The sequence below is a fragment of the Danio rerio genome, chromosome 4 (genome assembly GCF_052040795.2).
Source record: "Danio rerio strain M-AB ecotype USA chromosome 4, GRCz13ab, whole genome shotgun sequence".
In the NCBI taxonomy this organism is placed as follows: domain Eukaryota; kingdom Metazoa; phylum Chordata; class Actinopteri; order Cypriniformes; family Danionidae; genus Danio; species Danio rerio.
The window spans coordinates 8,853,528-8,876,901 of NC_141024.2; the positions used below are offsets into that span (position 1 = coordinate 8,853,528).

The following is a 23,374-nucleotide window of genomic DNA, read 5'->3' on the forward strand; positions in this document are numbered from 1 at the left end:
ATATTTATAAAGGATTATATATGAACTGAGGTGAATAGTTTTATTTTATTGTTGCCATGCTTGGTAATTGATTAAAGGAATATTCCATAGAGCATCATGGGTAATGTAGTTGTTCCCCATGAATTGTTCTCTAAAACATGACTGTTTCAAAAATGTTGGATGACTTCAGCAAAGCTATATGCAATCTATTAAAAACCTCAGAGCTCACTGCAAGTCTGTTATTAAAAGATTATCACTACTGTAACTCTTTGTAGAAAATTAATGGAGTTTTAACGTGTACTGTATGTTTGAGAAGGATAGAAAATGACTGACACCAGTTACAGTGCAAGAGCAGTTTTCTTGTGGAGAAAATGAATGTGTGTTTTTTTTAACTTCCAGATTTCTTACTGTTGCACTGTATTACATTTGTTACGACATTACTAACAAAATAAATGAATCACTTTCTGGCATTTAATATGCTGAAGCACTCTTAGAGTCTTACTAAAGGGCACATTAGAGTTGTCCTCCCCCCAAAAGTTTAAAATGATCAAGAAAAGCTAAGTGTGTATTTATTAGTGAGCATGTGTGTGTGTGTGTGTGTGAAAAAATGATTGACAGGCCAGTCATGGCAGTGTGCCGGCTCAGTCTGAGGTTGTCCATATTTTCGACAGGAAATGGCTCTCGCGGTATCACACTCTTGAATCTTGCTCGTTAAAATACTGGGGGGAAAAAAAGAAGAAGAAAAAAAAGTCTCTCTCCTCAGCCTTCCTCTTGTTGGCCATGAGAACTTTTTTTTTTTTTTTGCCGGTTAGATTGACAGGTGAGCCTCGGTTACAGTGCGGGCCTCCTGTCACAAGTCACTCTGTAGCTGTCGCAGTCCCGGCATCTGTCAGAGGCGCTCAGCTCCTTCAACAGATTAACATCGCTGACACCGAGAGTGGGATACGGGGGAAAGAAGGGGAAAAAAGAGAGAGCTGGGGAATGTGGAAAAGATTAGCCGGGATGGCTGGAGGGGGGAAAAGGCTGATATGTGCGCTCTGTCTTGTCATCTGTTTCAGCTGGAGCGAAGTGAGGGAAGCTGTCTTGTCTTTTCTCTCCGTCTCTCAATCCCTCTCTCTTTTTTCGCTTGTGTGGTCTGGAGTCTTTTCCTCCCCGGCAGCTGCTCGCCCTCTTAAAAGTTGCTCTGAGTGGCTCTGAAGATGAAGCTTGTGATAGGAAGAGAGCGAAGAGACGTACCTCTGCTCTGCTTTTGTTCTGCCTCAAGAGAGAGGGAGCGAGTAAAAAAACAGGTACTTATGGGACTTTGGTGAACATCTTGAATGCTTCAGAGCTTGACTTTGAAACCTCACACGCCCAGGTGTGTCAAAGGCTCACTTTGAAAGCTGAATCGATCACTTTACCTTTGTCTTGAAACTTTTTTTTTCTTCTTCAAGCCTGGGTTTTATTTTTAAACTTCAAAGTGGGCCCGGCTGCCGGTGTTGCCCTGTGTGTTGGCTGGGCTCAGGGAGGCCCAGGAGCTGCGTCTGAAGTGTTGGTTGAAGATGAGATCCAGACTCTTTCTCCCCACTGTAAATCGCTCTATGGCTGGTACACCCCTGCTGAGTCCAGAAATATGGCCCTCAGGGGTCCGGCTTCAGCAGCAGGTCCCCAAACCCTGCAGAATTCGAGTCGTAAATGGAGATTGTGTGTGAGGTGGAGTGTCTTTTTCGGTGTGTGTTGCTCAGTTCAGTTTCTACAAGATGTTTGAAGTTATTTTAAGTTGTTTTGAAATAAATTTGCTTTTGAAAAATTATAAGTTTGATTAATGTTGTTGAAAAATACTTTTTAAAAATCATAACATTTATCATTATAATGGTTAATGTTAATGAATTTGTGTTTCTAAAATCTCACACCCAACGAATGCAAAATGTTTTTCTGCAAGTTACAGTAGATCAACCAAAAATATAAATAAATACTTTATTTATTTATTTATTTATTTATTTATTTATTTATTTATTTATTTATTTATTTATTTATTTATTTATTTGTTTGTTTGTTTGTTTGTTTGTTTGTTTATTTATTATTATTTTAATTTAATAATTTATTTTTTTGATTATTATTATTTTATTTCTTTAGTTAGTTATTAATTTTATTTATTTATTTAATTAATTTATTTATTTATTTTTTAATTATTATTTATTTATTTAATATTTATTTAGTTGCTATTTAATTTATTTAGTTATTATTTTTATTTTTATTATTTATTTGTTTATTGTTATTTTTAGGTATTTATTTGTTTTAGTTATTTATTATATATTTAGTTATTATTTATATATTTATTTAGTTATTATTTTTATTTTTTTATTTGCTTATTTATTTATTTATTTATTTATTTATTTATTTATTTATTTATTTATTTGTTTATAAGTAAGTAAGCCTTCAAAAACATTTGTATTCAATGGGTTTGTGATTTTAGTGATTTTCAAGTACAGCAATACCAGTACATTCTGGCACAATTTAAAGCAATTGTACAATTCATTATCCAGCTTTTTATCTCAATCATGAGAAATGGATTATGAATTATACAGAACAAAGTGTTTTGAAAATACAAATAGTAGAAATATAGATTTCCTGTGAGGGTTGGGTTATGGGGTAGGTTTGGGGGAAGAGAACAGAATATAGTTTCAATAGTGTAAAAATGATTAAATCTATGGGAAGTCCCGTTAATATAGCTGTATAAAAGTGTGTATGCGTTCATAGTGAGCAGAATACTCACTTATTATTATTAGTAGTATTTATATCTTAAAGATAAAGCGTTTCTGTGTGAAGTGTCTTGTATCTGCTCCAGTGGTGGTCCTCTCTTTTACTCTTGTCCAATTTCAGCACTTAAGTCGAGCGACGGCCGGTTATTGACCCCTGAATGACAGTGTCAGGGCGTCTGTCCCAAGGGGACTTCTGGTGACAGGAATGTGCTTAAGACTGTCTGAGGACGTCCTGCGCGTGACATTGATTGACGAGTCCCTGTTCTGCGCTTCAGCAGCACCTCTGATTTCTTTTATCACTCGCTCTGTTTATTTTCTTTCTCTCGTCTAGTTAGCACCTAAACACTTGAAGGATCACCCAAAAACAAAAATGTACTTCATTTCATTTTTGTTGTTGTTGTTGTTGAACAAAAATAGAGAAATTTTGAAGATTGTTTGTAAATCTTCAGTCAGTGATGTTTATAATAGGAATAAAGAATGCCAATAATAATAGCTTCTAGTAAATAGTGTGTGTGATCAGCTTAAGTGTTTAGGTGCTAACTAGATGAGAGAAAGAAAGTAAAGAGCTAAAATAAAAAAGCAAAAACTCAAACACAATTGGAAATAGAAGATGGTGAGTAACTGATCACAGACCTTTTTTTTGGGGGGGGGGGTGACGTATCCCTTTAACAATACAATGATACAGTTTTACCAAGAAAATGTCACAACACTTAAAGGTGTACTTTGTACAAAAAGTTGGTTGGCTTTCCCTGCACCAAAGGAGAAATCTAAATGTATTTATATGTATTTTTATATTCAGGTTTAGGCATAAAACAAAAAAAATGTTCATCAAATGAAATATTGTCAGGCCGACATCTCCCATAATTTCGATAAGTAGCTCAAACTGTCTGTCAGCAAATGTAAATTCAGACTACTGCGCATCTGTTCACGCATATCCGCCATTCGCGCATGCCTGCCTGCCTGCATGAGCGCCGCTCGTTCACGAGACAATCACAGACATGGGCTTCGTCCGGAACCGCCTACTACTCAGTAGGTACTGCATTTGAATTTAAACGTACTACTCTGCTGTTAGAAAAGTACGTTCTATACAGTATGAATGTGAAAAATGTGAATGGAATTCGGAAGTACTACATCCAATAATTGTCATGGTCACGCCACTTACCTGCGTCAGATGTGTCGCTTCACTTCCATTCATAAATTCTCTCTCGGGGCATCATGGGATAGGGCAGCGTGCATGGGATGCACACTTCAGAATCTCGCCGGAAGTAGTAAGTCATCCGGGTACTTCTCTCATACTGATTTTTGAATTTTATGAATTCGGACATACTACTCGGCTCGCATACTGATTTTAGCGTATTATATAGTATGGAAGTATGCGGTTTCGGACGCAGATACCGTGAAATCAAATGCTGAATTGAAACTTTGAAATCGTGAATCAATAGTGGAGTTACTTTTGCACGCTGGAGGAAGGACGACACCATAGCTGACGTATAACTGTTAGACAGGAAATGTTCTGTTTTAAAACTATTTTAGTCAGGCTAAGCTTATGTTAGATTGTGTTGATATAAAATATGCTTAATTGCACAGACGTGTTGTTCAGCCACTGAAATCTCCCGGCAAAAGATTGATGTGACTATTTTCAGTTTTATAAGAGGCTTTTGACAGGATCGATGATGTAGATTTTTATTTAGTTTATCAACAAAACATCAGTAAATAGCGCTATTCCGCCTAACCTGCTTTATTGAGCTGAAGTTGCTTTTATATTCACATTGGGTCATTTTTGAACAATGACAGCCTTCCTAAACTGTTTATAATGCTACTCTGAATATTCACTCTGAAATAGCATGCAAGTTTGGCTACTGTAAGTAATAAATGTAATTCCTGCACGCCGCCGGCCAAACACTAACTTGCGAATGACATGAACTAGTGGGTTGTCTGCTGTTGTGATGCAGCGTGTTCACGATTTTCACGATAGCACGCGTTCGCGATTTCAGGAGGCGTGGCTTTGAATCACAGTCCCTCCCCACCATCCTAAGAGAATATGCTAAGCGGTTAGCAATTTGGCAGATCACCTACTGCACCTTTAAGGTGTTTTAGAATGAGCAAAACTACGTTTCAAATGTTTCGCAGTGTGCTCAGCCTGCTGCTTTTTCCATTTTTTATCACCACACGATCTCTTATAACAAAATCACATGACACTTTTTAATGCACGATTTGTTCAGTAAAAGTGTTTCCATTATAATTTATGCGCATCTTTTCTTAAGGAATAAAAAGTCTATCCTGCTTAGTAATGCACACACATATTTTTTATGCGCATTTTTTAATATTGGGGTTTCCATCAACCACTTTATGCGCATATGCAAAATGGTTGGGTGGAAACATAGCTAATGATGACAACTTTCATTTTTGAGTGAACTGTTCACTTAATAAACGAATGCAATGATTTTTCCGTGGAAAACGTCACCAGTTTCTTTGATCAAACCTGATCGCTAGACCTGAGGAACGCAAAGACTGTGAAACTTCAGGCTTAAAATCCAGCAGATTATGCAGTGCCATGAGCAGCAGGCTCAATCAGGCAGATGTGGTGTGTGTGTATAAGCAGCAGCTCGGTCGTCTCAACAATAGGATCTGACACTCAGGTGATTAGCAGGCATTATGGTTTGCTGGAGGGGTCGAGGTGGGAGATTTGAGGGGGGTTTGGGCTCTCATTAATCTCTGTCTGTCACTGGTGCCCCCACGCCAACTACCCTCCACACCCAGCCTGTCCGTCACACGCCGCCGCGGCCTCTTTTTGTGTTTTTCTTTGGATAGTTCAAGAATTACATGCAACCACACAAAGTGCACCACACCTATGAAGGGTCCAAGCGTATCGCCCGTCTCTGGGGGCTTTTCAGCTATCGTGGGACGTTTTTCTGCCTGCTTTTCCTCTGTTGTCTTATCTGCAGTGAACATGACAGCTTCTGGTGTGGATTTTTCCATTTCTCGAAGAGCATTGTGGAAAGATTTACATTGTGGTCACTTATTTTGTTATAGTGGTATTTGCTTGTTCATACTTGGGGTTTCGAAAGAAAACCTTAATTCTAATGCCGAGTATTAAAGTCTGGCACATAGTGCATACAGTGTTGTTTATGGTACAGTTGTGGAAGATGACTTAAATCATGTGGCCTAATAAGGAGAGATGTGCAATGCATTTTTTTAGTGATTGATTTATGCATTTTGGGTTATTGTATTTTTTATAAAAACAGAATGGAGGGAAATGCACAGACAGAAGTTTTCAGTAATTTTTTATTACAAAAAAAAAAAAAAAAACATTTTCTTATGTATTTATAGTGAACTTTCCCTTAAAATTGCTGTATCTTGACCAAATATTATCCCATCCTTTCAACGTATACGTCTAATGAAAAGCTTATTTAATCATTCAGATAATGCAAACCTTAAACTGACACTTACAAGTAGTTTAGTTTAGTTTAGTTTAGTTTAGTTTAGTTTAGTTTAGTTTAGTTTAGTTTAGTTTAGTTAAGTTTGTTTTAGCTTTTGTTTTGTTTTGTTTTGTTTTGTTTTGTTTTGTTTTGTTTTGTTTTGTTTTGTTTTGTTTTGTTTTGTTTTGTTTTGTTTTGTTTTGTTTTGTTTTGTTTTGTTTTGTTTTGGTTAGTTTAGTTAAGTTTTAGTTAAGTTAACTTTGTTTTAGTTTTGGTTTAGTTTAGTTTAGTTTAGTTCTGTTTAGCTTAAGTTAAGTTTAATTAAGTTAAGTTAAGTTAGTTTTAGTTTTGTTTAGTTTTTGTTTAGTTTTAGTTAAGTTAAGTTAAGTTAAGTTAAGTTAAGTTAAGTTAAGTTAAGTTAAGTTAAGTTAAGTTTTAGTTTAGTTTAGTTTAGTTTAGTTTAGTTTAGTTTAGTTTAGTTTGGTTTAGTTTTAGTTATTTACGTATTTCTTTAGGCACAAAAGTAAATTGATAACGATTTGTGGAATATCTTATTGTCCTTAAACGTCGCCCAAGTGGCATCCACTCAAAATATTTGTTTAAGTGGTGCGTGCTGTCTCCTACTATTTTATGTGCCATTCTCAACACCTGCTGTTCATGATAGGATGCAAGACTTTGCAGGGGAACTCTTAAAATTTTTAAGGACAAATTAACAATGCCTTGAAGACGATTCTTGTTTTTCCCAGCAAACAATTTTGTGTTTAACAGACATCTAATGGACATCTAAATGTAGACAGCTTGGCTAAAACAAGGCTAAACTTGGGCTGTTAGTGAAAATCGAATAGACATCTAAAAAAAGAATTGCCCACAACTCGACTAGACGTCAAATAGACTGATTAAACGGTCTTTATATGTTTAGTCATTCATTTTTTTTTATTTGATAACTAGTCTAGTTTTGACTTATTCTTTGATGTCAATTAGATTTTCACTGACAGACAACAAAGTCTAAAAAATAAAGAGAAAACAAACAAATAAAGGAAAATCACAAAATACTTTCTATAAATTAATTATAAAAGGTCTTAAGAATAACTCTCTTTGATGATTGTTAATAATTATATGTGTGTTTTAATCAAATAATTGTCAATGATTATTCCTAGATACCTAAATTCCTCCACAACCTCGACCGGTGTGTCAGTAGTTTTGTGATCCATGGTCACAAATGTCACAATAATTTCATATATAATTTTCTTAAATGGGATATACATAATAGATGTTGTTTTGAATATATTTCAAGATGAACGTAAGATGATCGTTATATATTAAAATGTTACAAAGCACTTGCCAAAAATGTTTGCATGTAGGCTGTATGCAAAAAATAGCTATATAGATTTCCATGTAGAGCATTGATTTTTCTGGCTTGAAGGATTCAGTTCGTTCCCTGCTGAGAAATGAAACGTGATTCTCATCTTCACGCACCGTATAGCCTGCCCATCTCATACCCCTCCAGCAGCACAGCATGCTGGGTACGACGCAGAGCAGCTAACGTAGCTTGTCAGCACTAGCGAGGGTAAAAGCCAGCACCCGGAGATGGATGTAGGGAAAGACGGAGCCTTTTTTCTTTTTCTTCTTTTTTTTTCTTCCCAGCACAGACACAAAGTACTGTATGTTTTACACAGTGGCTTTTGCATCCACTAAATGTGAGTGCGCGTGCATGTCTGTGTGTATATTTGAGAGAGTGTGGAAGAGTGTGTTTTGTCAGCTCTTACAGGCACAGCTGGGACTTGTTAGGGGCCCAGGAAACTGAGGTTTGTGCAGGAGGAGGAATAGCAGGACTTGGAGGGGGGGGGCCGCCGGCCGTGACAGGCCCATTTCTGGACCCTCTCTCTACCACTGACTAGCTCCTCCATACTGTGCAACCAATTCTTAATGGATACGTACAAGAGACCTCCGCGGTCAGAGTCACAACCCATTATCCGGCCCACAGGTGAAGCCTTGTGATGTCTACTTATTTCTCCATTTGTAGATGAGGGTCAAGTATCTTTTCCCCCTCTGTTTGCCCATCCACATCATGTGGCCGGTTAGAAAAGATGGCTCTCTGCACCCCGGCTGTCAGGTTGTCGGTAAACACGCTGACTGGAAGGACTCATGGGACATTTTAGCCCTCAACGCCGCTTGACTGATGCCGTGCGGACACATCTGGCTCATTTGATGGGCGTCTTAAAGGGGTAGTTCACCCCAAAATGAAAATCATCATCACCAGGATTGTTCTGTGGGTCTTTCATTTATTTTCTGTGAATTGGGGTCTTAAGATGGTATCAAATCAGAGCAGCAAAACTTAAATTCATATTATATTGTCATGGCATTATTTTTTGTAAGTAATTTTTACCACATTTAATCAATTGTTGGATAAACTTTTTATTCGATAAGGAAAGATGCGCATAAACTACGATGGAAAGACTTTTAACAAACATATTCCAGTATGCGCATCAAAAAAGTCATGTGATTTTGTTATAAGAGATCATGTGATGGTATTAATGTGTGTGAATGGATAAACCAGCAGGCTGAGCACACTGTAAAACAGGGGTTCTCAACTGGTTTGGCCAATGGACCCACATTTTTACATGGTCATCAAGCCGCGACCCAAATATTTAGGAACTATAATACAATTTTACAAATTATAATTCATTTGTATTTATTTGTTAACATAAACAAGTAGTGACAGATAAATCAAAATCACCAAGACTTACAAATAAACAATATTTTATTACTGTCATTTAACAAAATGTATCGAATTGTACAAATATTACAAAGTAAAAACGTCAAATACTGTAATAAGTGGTTAGGGTAAGGAAAGGTTCAGTTACCATGAACTAAACTGAACTGTTAATAAAACATGTTGTCTGGTTTCTAAATGTTTAATTTAGAAGGTTTCATGCACCTCACCACATATGACACTGAGGCTTTAAGTCTTTTTTGTCGTCAATAAATGTAAATCCATACTTTACATATTCTTGTTGTCGTACTTGCGTTTCGACATATTTGTTGCTATTATACATTAAATTTCACATGTCAAATGGTGGGGTTGTCGCGCATGCATTTCAAAATAAAGGTCCAGTATAAGCAAAATAAGTAAAAAAAAATTTTTTTTTTTGACCACACATCCATGACCCACTGAAAATGTTTTTGCAAGTACCTTATAAATTACTTATAAATTTGTTGTGCACAATATATCAGCCAATAAATGCTTATTTAAATTTTAGTATTTGTTATTAGCCTAATATAAATAAATTGAAAATATGAAAATAAATTTCCATGTGAATGTTCCAGTAGGTTGCATAATTTCACTCTCCTAAAGAGATTGTTCGCTCAAAACTGACAATTCTGTCATAATTTACTCTTCTTCATGTGGTTTTTAAATCTTTAAAAGTTTCTTTCTTCTGTTGAACACAAAAGTAGATGTTTTGAAGAATGCTGGTTGCTGTACCCATTAACTTCGATAGACGAAAAGTAAAAATAAAAACTATAGTCAGTGGTTCCCAGCTACCAGCATTTTTAAAAATATCTTCTTTTGGTGTCAACACACTCAAAAAAAAAAAGCCGTTTGCTGTACAGTATGTTTAAACTACTTATATAAATAAGCTGAAACAACACAATTCGAGAGTTTTTTGGGACAACTTAATTGTTTCATGTTCAATCTACTTTTATTTGTAAAAACTAACAACATAACTTAAGTTTTTCATGTTGTCCCAACACAAATTGTTTGTGTGGAACCCAGCATGTTTTTTACAGTGTTGAAACTCAAATAGGTAAGTAAAGGATGATAAAATCATGACACAATTTTCATTTTTGGGTGAACTGTCCCTTTAATGAGTGAGTTGAATTAATTATTCCGGTAATTATTTCCAAATGCTAATTCATTTTACAAAGCAACTGATGTAATTGAATCACTTACTCAGATGTTCTGAGGACACTGTGTTGCTCCTTAATTCAGAACAAAATAATTTCCTGTGTCTGTAAAAAAAGTCATTCAATGTTTGGTTTATTGAACTCTAGTATAAAGTCAGCGCTGCGTTTGCAATCATGCAGGAATTTGGAAAAACCGCACTCATTGTTTTATATCATGATTGAGTAAATGATGACAGAATTTTCATTTTTGGGGTGAACTAACCCTTTAAGTATGTGGCGGAGGAAGCACAACTGGACAGATTTGGTTGTTAATTTGAGGCCAACACGACCCTTTTTGCTCCCTTTAACACTTTGAACATCTCACTGTGAATTATCCGTCCATCATAATGGATTAGGAATCATATCACATAGTTTTCCGTCCTGCACGGCAGTCTGAGAGAGAGACGCTCAGAGCCCAGAGGGAATATCATACACTAGAAAGTGCTGCTCGGAGACTCGATGGTGAAATCCAACAGATTGCTGCAAAACAAGCCAAGGTTTAATGCGATTCATTTCGTAAACGCCCAGCCAATATCGTTTTTTTCCCCCCACTTCAGCGTGTTTATAATATTGAATAATTTAAGGGCTTTTGTGTGCTCTGACATGTTTTAAATCCGAGCAGCCGATTGCTCAACGCTAACACAAGTGCAGTGGGACACGTTAAAACCTCAGCTTTCCAGAGTTAAGCTTTTAGACTGAAACCCGGCCCTAATTAAAGGAATAAAATAAACAGCAGAAAGGCAAATAATAACATCGTAAAGCGGTGTTACAAGAGTTGGCGCGGACCTCGCTGGCGTTGTCCAGGTCCAACCTGTTAAAAAGGGGGGCAGGCGGTGGTGGGCGACCGCGCCGGGCGTTTATTGGGATCTCTAATGTGGTCCACCGGGCTGGTGCCAAGTGCTGTGTCTCCATCCTGTACCACCCTGATCCGGCATGGCAACTGCTAACATGCTACAGTAGGATTGTATGTGCTTCTGGGAGTGGACTCTCTTGTAAAGTGCGGGATTGGTCCTCCACCCTGCTTCACTGGTCCATTCAGAGTTCTGCTTTCTGAGAAGTAGAAGGTTTAGTTTATTTATTTATTTGTTTTTTTGTTTGTTTAATTTATTTATTTTATTTTATTTTATTTATTACTTTATTTATTTTTATTTATTTATATATTTTTGTTTTATTTTTAATTATTTATTTATATTTATTCATATTTATTTATTTTATTTATTTATTTTATTTATTCATTAATTAATTCATTTATTTTATTTTATTAAACATTTTTATTAAACCTTTTTATTAAACAGTTACATTCATTAAAATGCTAGTTTGGCCACATAACATGTTTAGGAATAGACAGAAAACAAAATTTCCATTGAATGTAATATTTTTCCCACTAAATGTAATAATTTTCTCTTGATTTTTCCTCTTTATTTTTATTTAAATTAAATATAAACTAAATATAGTTTTTTATTTAATATTTTTTCCTAACATATACATTGGGGTGGACTAATTTTTGCACAGTCATCTTGAGGTATTTGGTTAAATTAGTTCCAGTTTTGGCTTTGGTACTGACTAACCAAATGTTTATCTTATTGAGTAGCATCCAATAGAATCCTATTGAATAGCATCCTGTGTACAGTAGTGGTTGTGCTCATTTTTGCTGGGAACTATATATGTTTAGTTATGTATTTATTTTTGTATGTATCTAAAAACAAAATCGGTAACACTTTATTTTGATGGTCCCTATTGCACATTTCGTTGACTAAAAGTTGCATTGCAACTACATGCAAATTACTTCTCATTTGAGTATTAGTAGACTGCTTAATATCTGCTGATACTACTCCTTCAACACATTTAACTGACTATAAGTACTGCAAGTACAAGTCAACTTACTCTAACCCTAACCCTAACAGACTTTTTCTGATGTCTGAAAATGATCTTTCCCAATTTAATTGTTTCACATATAAAGATTAAAATAAGAAACATATAATCCATGCAGCCGAAGAAAATATGTTGTACGGCTGATTAGACAACGTCCAAGCTTTCATTCTCAGATAAATGATCCTTTTAAGACACAATAAAGCAACGTTAAAAAAAAAATAAGAGATACAATTACACATTCATTTGATTTCATCCCTTTTTATTACTTTTTGATTTAAGAACGAGTGATATATGAGCGTGCGAGGGCGGTTTTCAGCAATAAGTCGCGCGTTTTCGAAGCTGCATTTTAAGACACTTCAAAGGCTCGGCAGAGGCGTCAAAGCAGCTCCAGACACAGCAGGCTACCGTACCTTCTGGAAAACTGGCCCAAATCAAACATTCTGACAAACAATGATCCTCACGGCGGTGATTTACCGAGCAGATATAGCAAGCATTTTTGGAAGTCCGCCCCAGCACCTCAACAGAAGTCGATTGGTATCTCTAAAAAAAACACATGCTCTGTTTGCCTTTGACTGCGAGCCATTAGAAGTATCATCATTGCAGCAGATAAAGCGAAGGCCAGGAAAAGTGGCCTGTTATGATTTAGAGGCTGCGCTTTCTACCAGTTTTAAAGCAGAACCTGTTTTAGGGGATCAAGGGGATTGAATAGCCGGGGTGATAAAGGGCTTTTAAGTGTTTTTTTTTTTTTTTTGTGTGGCTCAGAGGTGGCTTGGCCCCGTTTATCAGTGCTGCCACGGGTCGCTCGGTCTAAAACGCGCTCCAAACCATCTGTTCAGCCTCACTCCGAGTCACCACGCGGGTGACATCATGACATGCGGTCTGGTGAGCGGAAAAAATTCCTCCTGTCCACCGTCGGAGAGGCCGGACAGCTGGAGAGCAGGGTGGGGAAGGAAAACAAGTGAAGGAGGGAGAGAAAAGGAGTCGTCAGCGAGGGTCTGGCAGGTGGGGTGGTTTTGCTCTGTCATCGCTGGTGTGGCTGTTTGATCCGTCATGACTGGATCCGCTGGGGATTAAAGCTGTGGCTCTGAGGTTAAGCTCTCTCTCTCTGTTCTCACCAGTGCTTGATCACCCTGATGGCTTTACATGGCGCTTTTTGGGATCTTGCTATACTCTTATCTTTTATTTTAGTGTCATTCCACTCTTGTGGCTTGGATATGTGGGCAGTTTGTTAAAAAAATTAATTCAAATATGCAGAAATGTGCATTTAAGCATCTGTAGTGTTGTTTCAAAGCTGTTTGTTTCTGTTGAACACAAAGAACTTTTTATGAATGAATCAAAATTAATTTATTCATTCATTCATTTTCTTTTCAGCTTAGTCTCTTTATAAATCTGCGGTTGCCACAGCAGAATGAACCGCCAACTTATCCAGCATATGTTTTACAAAGCAGATGCCCTTCCAGCTGCAACCCATCACTGGGAAACACCATACACACTCATTTATCCAAACACATACTCTACGGACAATTTAGCTTACCCAATTCACCTATAGCGCATGTCTTTGGACTGTGGGGGAAACCCTGGAGGAAACCCACGCCAACATGAGGGGATATGCAAACTCCACACAGAAATGCTAAATAACCCAGTCGAGGATCAAACCAGTGACCTTCTTGCTGTGAGGCGATCGTGCTACCCACTGTGCCACCGTGACACCCCTTAATAAAAATTAAATCTGGATAGTTTTGAAAGAAGTCTTGTACTCACTGCTGTTAGTTCAATTTAATTTGACATTAAATATCTAATCTGAATCCAATTATGTTTAAATGTTAATATTTTAATATTAATATGTGCTCAAAAATATTTCTTCTTATTATAATATATTATATTCAATTATATCCCGATATTTTGAAAGAAATCTTGTCCTCACAGCTGCATCTTTTTAAAAAATGAATCTATTTAATTCATATGATATACATTTTCTGCAGTCATTACTTTGTGTATACTTATGCTTGGTGCTTATAAATGTAAAAAAATATTATATTGTAAAGTATATTATTTAAATTAACATACTGATTCTGTGCTTAAGAAATATTTCGTATTATAATGTATAAAATATAAGATTTTAAAATGTATATTTTATCATTTTTGTTTTATTATGTTTTAATATTTTTAAAAATTATGATGTCAAATAGTATTTTTCAGCAGTCATTAATTTAGAAATACTTGTTCTTGCTTTTTTATTTAATTAATTATGTAATTTATATCTAATTAATTATGCTTAAATTTTTATACACATTTTCTCTAATACATTTTAAAAGAAACATAATATGTCGGTATAATAGCCCAGTGGTTAGCGCACTCATATATGATGCAGAATCGCTCCGAGCAACCCGAGTTCAAATCCAGGCTCGTGGGCCTTTTCCGATCTTATTCCCTTACACTTCACTTTCTGTCAAAATTACTGTCCTGTCAAATAAAGGCAAAAATAAAAAAATAAAAAACTCATTTGATGTCAAATATGAATTTTCAGCAGTCATTACTTAAGACTTACTTATCCTTGCTTTTTTACATTTAAATAGTTATCTAATCTATATCTAATTATGACTACATTTGAGGATTAATTTTCTTTTTCTTATTATTCTTATATTATATAAAATATAGTAATATTCTATATAAAATATTAAATGATCGTTTAAAAAGTTATTAAAAAGGAAAAATCATGTTACATTTTTTTTATTTCATATGAGGTCAAAGATTAATTTTTAGCAGTCATTTAGAAATGCTTTTTGTATATTTAAAATATTATGTAATCTTTATCTAGTTAAATGTTTAGCCAACAACAACAATATTAACAACAGCAATAATAATAATAATAATAATAATAATAATGAATAATATTATATATTACACATTTTGAAAACATGTTGTGGCTTTTGTTTTTTATTTTAATTTTAGTACAGATGTACAAAAAAATTAGTTTATAAATGTTAAAATAATGTCATAAATACTTTTACTTCTACATGTAATCAGTTTAATGTATCCCTGATGCAACATAAAACATATTAAAAAAAAGGTAAAAATAAATCTTCTAATATTAAACTTACTATTATTACTTTTAAAAGAAATATATTTTCAATCATCGTAATCATAATGCTATGACACATCCAGTATTAAAACCCCAGACATATCAACAATAATCACTTAATTTTTACATACAGGGGATAAAAACGCCTCTCATGACTGGGTTTATTTAGTGTGCAGTGTGCATATATGTGTAAAATCCATCCAGGAATTGAAGTGGCGGTTTATGACAGGCAGGTTAACGAGGGTGAGGAGCTGTTGGGATCAGGGTGGTCTTGGACCGAGAGAGACGAATTACACCCACAGATGCGTTAAACTCACCGGGGGCTCATTGAGACTGAAGCATCTGAAACACTGCCATCTCTGGTGAAATGACCAACCCAGATGCACTGCTGCGTGGACACAAAGAAGTCTCAGACATTTTATCCATTCTGACTTTCCACAGCTGTCAAGTTTTTGTTCATTCAGCAGCCTTATTTGCAACCCGTATTTTAAAGATTAATTAATATAAACATTTTAGTCTTCAAATATGTGGCACACTCAAAATTATTTATTAATATTATTATATTACAGGTCAGTTTGGCAGAAAAGATTCATCAGAAATTATGATACATTATATTAGATTATAAAATACATCATATAATATTATGAAAGATTAATATTTCCTTTACAAAAACCTCAGATTGTCAAAAGATTACAGGCATGTTGAAGTGATATATAATTATATTTATGGATTTGGAAAGTACAAAACTAATTTTGTGACTCGTATGATGTTCTTGGGTCAATTAGACTCGTAAATGTATCGTTAATGGCAGCAGCGCAGACCAAAAAAAGGGGGTTTTGTTATGTCAACTTCTCATCTACCCACTAATGGATGTTATTATTATAATTTTTTATATCATTTTTATAGTTTCAAGCATTATAATTTTTCTGTGATTCATAAGTGGGATCTTGTTGTTGCTAGCACTATGTTATAGTGCTTAGGCTACAGTTAATCAATCCATCAATCAATCAATAAATCCGTCCATCCAACAATGAGTTTGTTAATCTATCAAATCAATCCATCAATCATTCAGTCGATCCATCAGTCAACCCATAAATAAATTAATCTATCAACCAATCCATCAATAAATTAATCAGTAAATGCATCAATCCATCAATCAATCTATCAATAAGTCAATAAAAACATCTAGCAATCCATCTAGCCAGCAATAGGTTCTTCAATCTATTAAATCATTCCATCAATCACTCAAATTATCCATCAATCAACCCATCAATAAATTCATCAATCAATCCATTAATCAATACATTAATCAATCAATCTATCAATCAATCCATCAATCAATCCATCCATCAATCCATCAGTCAATCCACCCATCCAACAATCCAGCCACCCAACAATAAGTTCATCAATCAATCCATCAAACATTCCATTAGTCAATCAATTAATCAATCAATCAATCAATCAATCAATCAATCCATCAATAAATCCATCCATCAATCAATCAATCCATCCAACAACCCATACATCTATCAATCCATTCATCAAACAATAGGTTCATCAATATATCAATCAATCCATCAAACATTCAATTAATCAACTAATCAGTAATCAATCCATCAAATAGCCCATCCATCAATCAATCAATCAATCAATATATTCATCCATCCAACAATAAATTCCTCAATTCGTCAAACTAATCCATCCATCAATAAATCTATCAGTCAATCTATCAATCAATCAATCAAAACTATATCCATCAATAAATCCATAAATCAATCCATCCATCCATCCACCCAACAATCCATACATCTAACAATCCATCCATCCAGCAATAAGTTCATCCATCCATCAAATCAATCCATCAATCAATCCATCAATGCATCAATCAATCTATTAATCAATCCATCAATAAATCCATCCATCCATCCAACAATAAGTTCATCAATCCATCAAATCAATCCATCAATCAATCAATAACTTCATCCATCCATCCATCCATGCATCCGTCCATCTAACAGTTAATCCTTCAAATCAATCAATCCATCAATACATCAATTAATCAAATAAATGAAGGGTCGTAGTACTTAAATTAGTAAATTATATTTTATCTAAATAGATTTTTTTAATTAAATGGTTGAGAATAAGTGTATTTAAGGTAAAAAAAAAAAGAACTGTAAACAATCAGTATTTTTAAATAGTTTTAAAATGCATGAAATGCTGAAAATATGAAAAGTCAAATGCTTGCCATCTCATCACAGAAATGTTAAAGAAAATATCAGTTAAAATTTAACAGAACACTACCAGTATGCATCATGTGAGATTAATATTACTGTATATAACATTAAACAATCAGAAATCTAAATTTTAGCCATCTTTCTTACGTTCTTAACATGTTAAAAACACAAGCATTGGTCAAGCAATCATATTTGGCATCAGTAAGCATTCAAACTGAGCCTCCTTTGATTTTTATTGGTGCATCCGAAGTGTTCGTGAAGGCCCAGTTCTAGTAGCTGTTGGTTGCCAGTTGTTTTATTGCATTCAGTGTGGTGTTGGTAGTTTGGCTAATTAGCATATTAATATTTTAACATAATAATGATAATGCTAAAACATATCCTGTGTTAAAACCACTTTATGCAGCGCAGTTTTCCAGATATAAGCAATAACATACAGGGGATATGTGAAAAACACAAACATCGATCTTGCCTTCATATTTGGCATCAGTAAACGCTTACACCCCGCCTCCTTTGATTTGATTGGCCACCTCAGCTCTTTTGAGTTGACATTTACCAATCAGTGACCAGTTCTATTATTTAGAAGCCAGGGCTTCTGTCATATTCATAGCAATATAAGCACTCATCACAAGTCTTCAGGATGGCCCAGTCCTGGTAGCTGTGGGTCGCCAGTTGTTTTATTGCATTCAGTGTGGTGTTGGTTATTGGGCTGCGGCCAGTGGGTGTTGAGGGTACTTCATTTTGGTCTGTGGTCGCCTCACTCTATACACCCCTCCTGTCTTTGTCGATCCAATAAATAGCCCCATTTATGAAACCACCTTTTCATCCATCCGCCATATGACGTAACCGGACTCTTAAACCAGCTTCCCGCCAACCGGCTTTTGGTCTGATAGGTCTTTTTTTATCTGCGCGAACGGAAAAAGCTGGCTGTGTCTGCTCTGCGGTGCGACCGGGTTGAATGCGTGTGTGTTATAAAGATGACCACACACGAGTCCATGGTTCCTGGGTTCCCCACAGGCGGAGCTGTCCTGCCAGGCCTGTTTGTGGAGAAACTTCTGGATCACGTCCTTCAGTCGGAGACCTTGAGTTTGTTACAGACCACCTTCTCCATGGACTCAGACTTGAGAAACAGACAGAGAGTAGTTTGTGCGCTGTGAAGTTGTGTTTTTTGACGGAGGTGAGATTTACTGTGACTGGCCTTGGGATGAATGTTTCCTTCCTTCCTTAAACACAGATGGAGGCAGGCATGTACTGCAACACGGGACGCTGAGTGGCAATATCTGTCCGTGATGCTCTGACAGCTTTGTTGACTGCGTTTTATGACACACAGGATGAGTTTTAAGAAAGTGGAAGTCATAAAGAGTAACTTTACACTGGCAGTGATGAAGGGTACTCTCTCTCTTTCTCTCTCTCTATTGAAAGGAGCTCATTTGATCAGTGAGAATACATTAATTTGATAAAAAATAAGTGCAAATAGCTAAATGTTATTGAACTTTAACTGTTTAACTTTAAAAATATTTATGTATTTATTTTCATGCACATTTCCTCCTGTCTTCAGTCTCACATGACCATTTAGAAATCAGTATAATATCCACCCAGCTATGGTGATATGCTATTTATATATATTTTTGGAAGTAAATTGTAAAAAAATATATTTAAAGAAAAAACTTTATTTATTTATTTATTTATTTATTTATTTATTTATTTTATCTATATATATATATATATATATATATATATTTATTTATTTATCTATTTATTTATTTATTTATTTTTATCTGTTTATTTATCTATTTATTTATATATTTATCTATTTATTTATTTATTTATTTATTTATTTATTTATCTGATTATTCATTTAATTATCTATTTATTTATTTATTTATTTTTATCTATTTATTTATCTATCTATTTATTTATTTATTTATCTATTTATTCATTTATCTATGTATTTATTTATTTATTCATTTAACTATTTATTTATTTATTTATTCATTTAACTATTTATATATTTATTTATTTATTTATCTATTTATTTTTTGTTTGCTTATTTATTTATTTGTTTATTTATTTATTTGTGTATCTATTTATGTATCTATCTATTTATATATTGATCTATTTATCTATCTGTCCATGCATCCATCCTTTTAAATCAGCCCTTATTACAGTGTAATACTGTATGGTAGTGGTTAGGGTTTGGTTTATAGTTGGTTCATTGTAACTTTGCATATGTTACTGTTATTATGTTACCTAAATTATTAATTAAGCAAATCACATAATATTTTACCATGACTACGTTTACATGGACAACAGTAATTGAATTGTTTGCCTTAATCTGAACAAGACAACAATATGATTAAGGTGTTTTCATGAGTTGCTTTTTAAAAGTTCTTTTGCGTCATTGCGTCACAACACTAACCACATTTCTTCCGGAGTTTCATGTAATTTTAGGTGTTTCATTTTTAATTTGTCGATTTTAACTGCAGTTTGGCACTTACACTTTCATTCAGAAACATTTCATTCACACTCTCATGACAAACAAGATATTGGATGCGAGTATGAACTGCTGGTAGAGTGGTGTTTTAATGGAATTTGATACCGCACGCTGAAAAGGATAAAACCTCTGCATTTCACCATGCAGGTGTCTGTGGTCCTTCATTGACTCAGTAGGTGCAGAGAATAGTGTCAAACAGTCGCGTGTGTATGGATAATCAAATAAACCCTCAACTCAGTTCTTTCATAGACATTGAAAAAAGTTCTACTCATCCCAAACTGTGTAAATAAAACTTGTAACACTATAAAATAAAGCATTGCCAAAAAATTCACCCCAAGGGAAACATCTTGCCCTTTGTAGAGCGAGGTTCATCCTAACCCAGTAATTTCCCTTTAACAAAAAATGCCTCAACAAAGACACACTGGCTTCTTCTTTGAGGTCAGATGCTTCATCTGGTCCTGATCCTTAGCTTTCAGGCCTGATTTATACTCATCTACTGGTGGAAAACCTTACATGTTACGCAGGTCAGGTCCATCATGTCATCCTCCTCAGATCTGAACAGATCCGCTAGAAAACCTCTCACCAAACAGCACAGCGCCGATAACTCATACGCACTGTCACAGCCACATTAGTCACAATGAAAAAGCATGAACTGTCCAGAAGCTGCAGAACATATCTGGATAATCCACACTTGCGTTTTAAAAAGCAGACATGTCATGATGGGGGAATATGGAGCATGTCTTTAAGTTGCACTGACTGGGCTTTAGGGCCGTATGTCACACTGACAGGCATAATCCCTGGTTTGGTGTCCAGTGGTGTTTCTGTGTCTTTGCGTCCCTCGACTCTCGGGCTCAGCACATCTTTCTCCCTGATTCCATCTGTTTTCATAATGCTTTCCGCAGGTGCCAGTCATTGCTTTCTGAGGCTACTTTTACATTGGTGTATTTTGGTTTTAAAACACACCACTTTTTCTACAGTTGCGCCTGTCATCAAGACTTATACAGAGATTTTGACCGCTAAAAACTACGTATGGTGTTTTAGTTGAACTCTGGGGTTGCATTTTAGTGAGCCACCATGCTGCCGCTTTGTGACAATTGGTTGCTTCAAAAAAAATAATGAACAATTGTGTTCATTCCAAATGAGAGACGTTTGTTTAGCTTTAATTAAATCCGGCAAGATGCTTGCATGCCTACATATTAGGCCTGTGTTGTTTGTAAAGTACAGTTATTATAATTAATGCTTGATTTCTTAATTGTATATACATTTTTTTTTTTTTTATATATATATAGTTCTTTTCTGAATACTGGTAAAAAGTAAAGCATTTGCTACATACATAGTAAAAGAATGTGTATATATATGTATATATAAAATACATTTGTAAAATATTGTAAAATTGTATGTAAAATTATAGAAAATTTCTGTTCATTAACAGGTGTTACATTACAAACTAAATTTAGTAAAAAATATTGGACGTTAAATAAAAAAGAAAATGTCCGGAAAATAACAGACGTTAAATTCCAGAAAATTCCAGAAATAACAAGCGTTAAATTACAGAAACTATCCAGAAAATAATGGACGTAAATTACAGAAAATTCTTAAAACAATGAACATTAAAATACAGAAAATAGCGGCCATAAATTACAGAACATTACTGTAAAATACTGGATATTAAATTACAAAAAAAATGTAATAAAATAATGGACTTTAAATTACAGATTTTTCATAAAATGACGGACATTGAATAACTAAAAAATTGCATAAAATAACAGACAATAAATTGCAGAAAGTATCTGTAAAATAACGGATGTTAAACTACAGGAAATGTTTGGAAAATAATGGATGTTAAATATTAGAAAATTTCCAGAAAATAACGAACGCTAACTTACAGAAAAGTTACATAAAATAATAGACGTTAAATTACAGAAAAATTTTGGAAAATAACAAACGTTAAATTACAGAAATTTTCTGCAAAATAACGGACGTTAACTTACAGATACTTTCCGTAAATCAATGGATGTTAAATTACAGAACATTTTTGTAAAATAACAGACAATAACTTACAGAAAAATTATGTAAAATAATGGACATTAAATTAATGAAATTTCCTGTAATTCCAAAAATGACAGAACATTTCTGTATTTTAATGTCTGTTTTTTAGGGGTTTTTTCCGGCACTCTAGCTGCCATAAAAAAACAAATGTGAAATTACAGAAATTTACCGTAATTTAAAAAATAAAAAAATTGCAGTAATTTTACATTAGATTTTCTGTGTTTTTTGGAGAATATAATATTTAATATGGAACTGTACATTAATATTGTTGAAAGTTATATAAAATCCATAAAATTATACATTTTGAACAGTGCTATAATTCCAATAATCGTACGTGCAAAACATTCCAATGTACGTGCAAAACACGTGACAATTTTCTCTTAATGCAGTTTAACGAATAATGATTGTTTTCATTTTTAAGCACAATATTAAAATAAAAACACACTAGAGGAAGTGTATTCTGGGAAGCTCTTCCTCCTGGTCTTGCTTAGAATCCGCAGCTGTGTTGTTTTCCAGGTAACAGTGTTTTGCAGTGGACTCCTGTGAATCGGGACGGTCTGCAGAAAGAGGTGTGTTTTCCTTGTTATGCTCTGTGTAGCGTGTCTGAAGTGGTCATGGATTGACCGGCTTTTCCCATCTTCCTCCACCTGTCTTTCTGTTGCGTGCCTCTCTGTCTATCAGCTGGTGTTTGTTAGACTGTTTCACTGCCACAAGAAGTTTGTGTGCAAAGTTTGCCGAGTGTAAATAGAGGATGCTGTGAAGTACAGTATGTTTACTTCGTACGCCTGCGGTTTAAGGATGTACAGTATGAAAGTGTTCACATTGTGGTTTCAGTCAGCTAATTGGAAAAGAGTTTCTTTGTCAATGATGAAAGGTTCATACTCTGTGGATGTAATTATTTTAGCTTAGTGTATTTTTACATCCATCCATTCATACTGGTAACAACATAATATTGTTTTCAGCAGTTTTTTTCACTAACCCTTCTTACAGAGTGTCTTTACTGGAAAGGCTTTGGAGCATTTTATCTTATTTTATTTGTTTTGTATTATTTATTTTAATTTAATTATTTATTTGTTTTATGTTATTTTATTTTATTTTTACCCACAGTTGTATCATTTAAATTTTTTTAGATATTATTTTGTTTTATTAACTGTATTTTATTAACTGTTTATTTACTAGATATTTTTAAATGGATTTTGTATTACATTTTTTTTCCATAGCAGTTTTATTTAATTGCTTAAATTATTTTTGAATAGTGTTTTATTTTTATTTTTTTCATTTTTTATTAACTATTTATTACTAGATGTTATTTTATTTTTAATTGCATTTTTATTTTATTTTATTTTATATTTCCCACAGCTGTTTTTTTTTATTATTTGTTATATTGTTTGTAGATATTGTTTCAATTTTTATGTATATTTTATTAACTGGTTATATTAACTGAATATTTTTTAATTGGATTTTGTATTGCATTTTTTTCCCACAGCAGTTTTATTTAATTTCTTAAATTATTTTTAGATATTGTTTTATTTTGTTTATTTGGATTTTATTAACCATTTATT

General features: G+C 34.2%; 1 protein-coding gene and 1 long non-coding RNA gene across 6 annotated transcripts in view; both read left to right on the plus strand.

Moving 5' to 3' along the window:
- erc1b (ELKS/RAB6-interacting/CAST family member 1b) overlaps positions 1–23,374 on the plus strand; it is a 307,170-nt gene that overhangs the window by 200,420 nt on the left and 83,376 nt on the right. The window lies entirely within an intron of this gene.
- LOC147844630 (uncharacterized) lies at positions 3,371–9,724 on the plus strand. Its single transcript, XR_015942367.1, has 3 exons — positions 3,371–6,556; positions 6,594–7,021; positions 7,224–9,724. It is a non-coding gene; the product is annotated as an uncharacterized LOC147844630 (long non-coding RNA).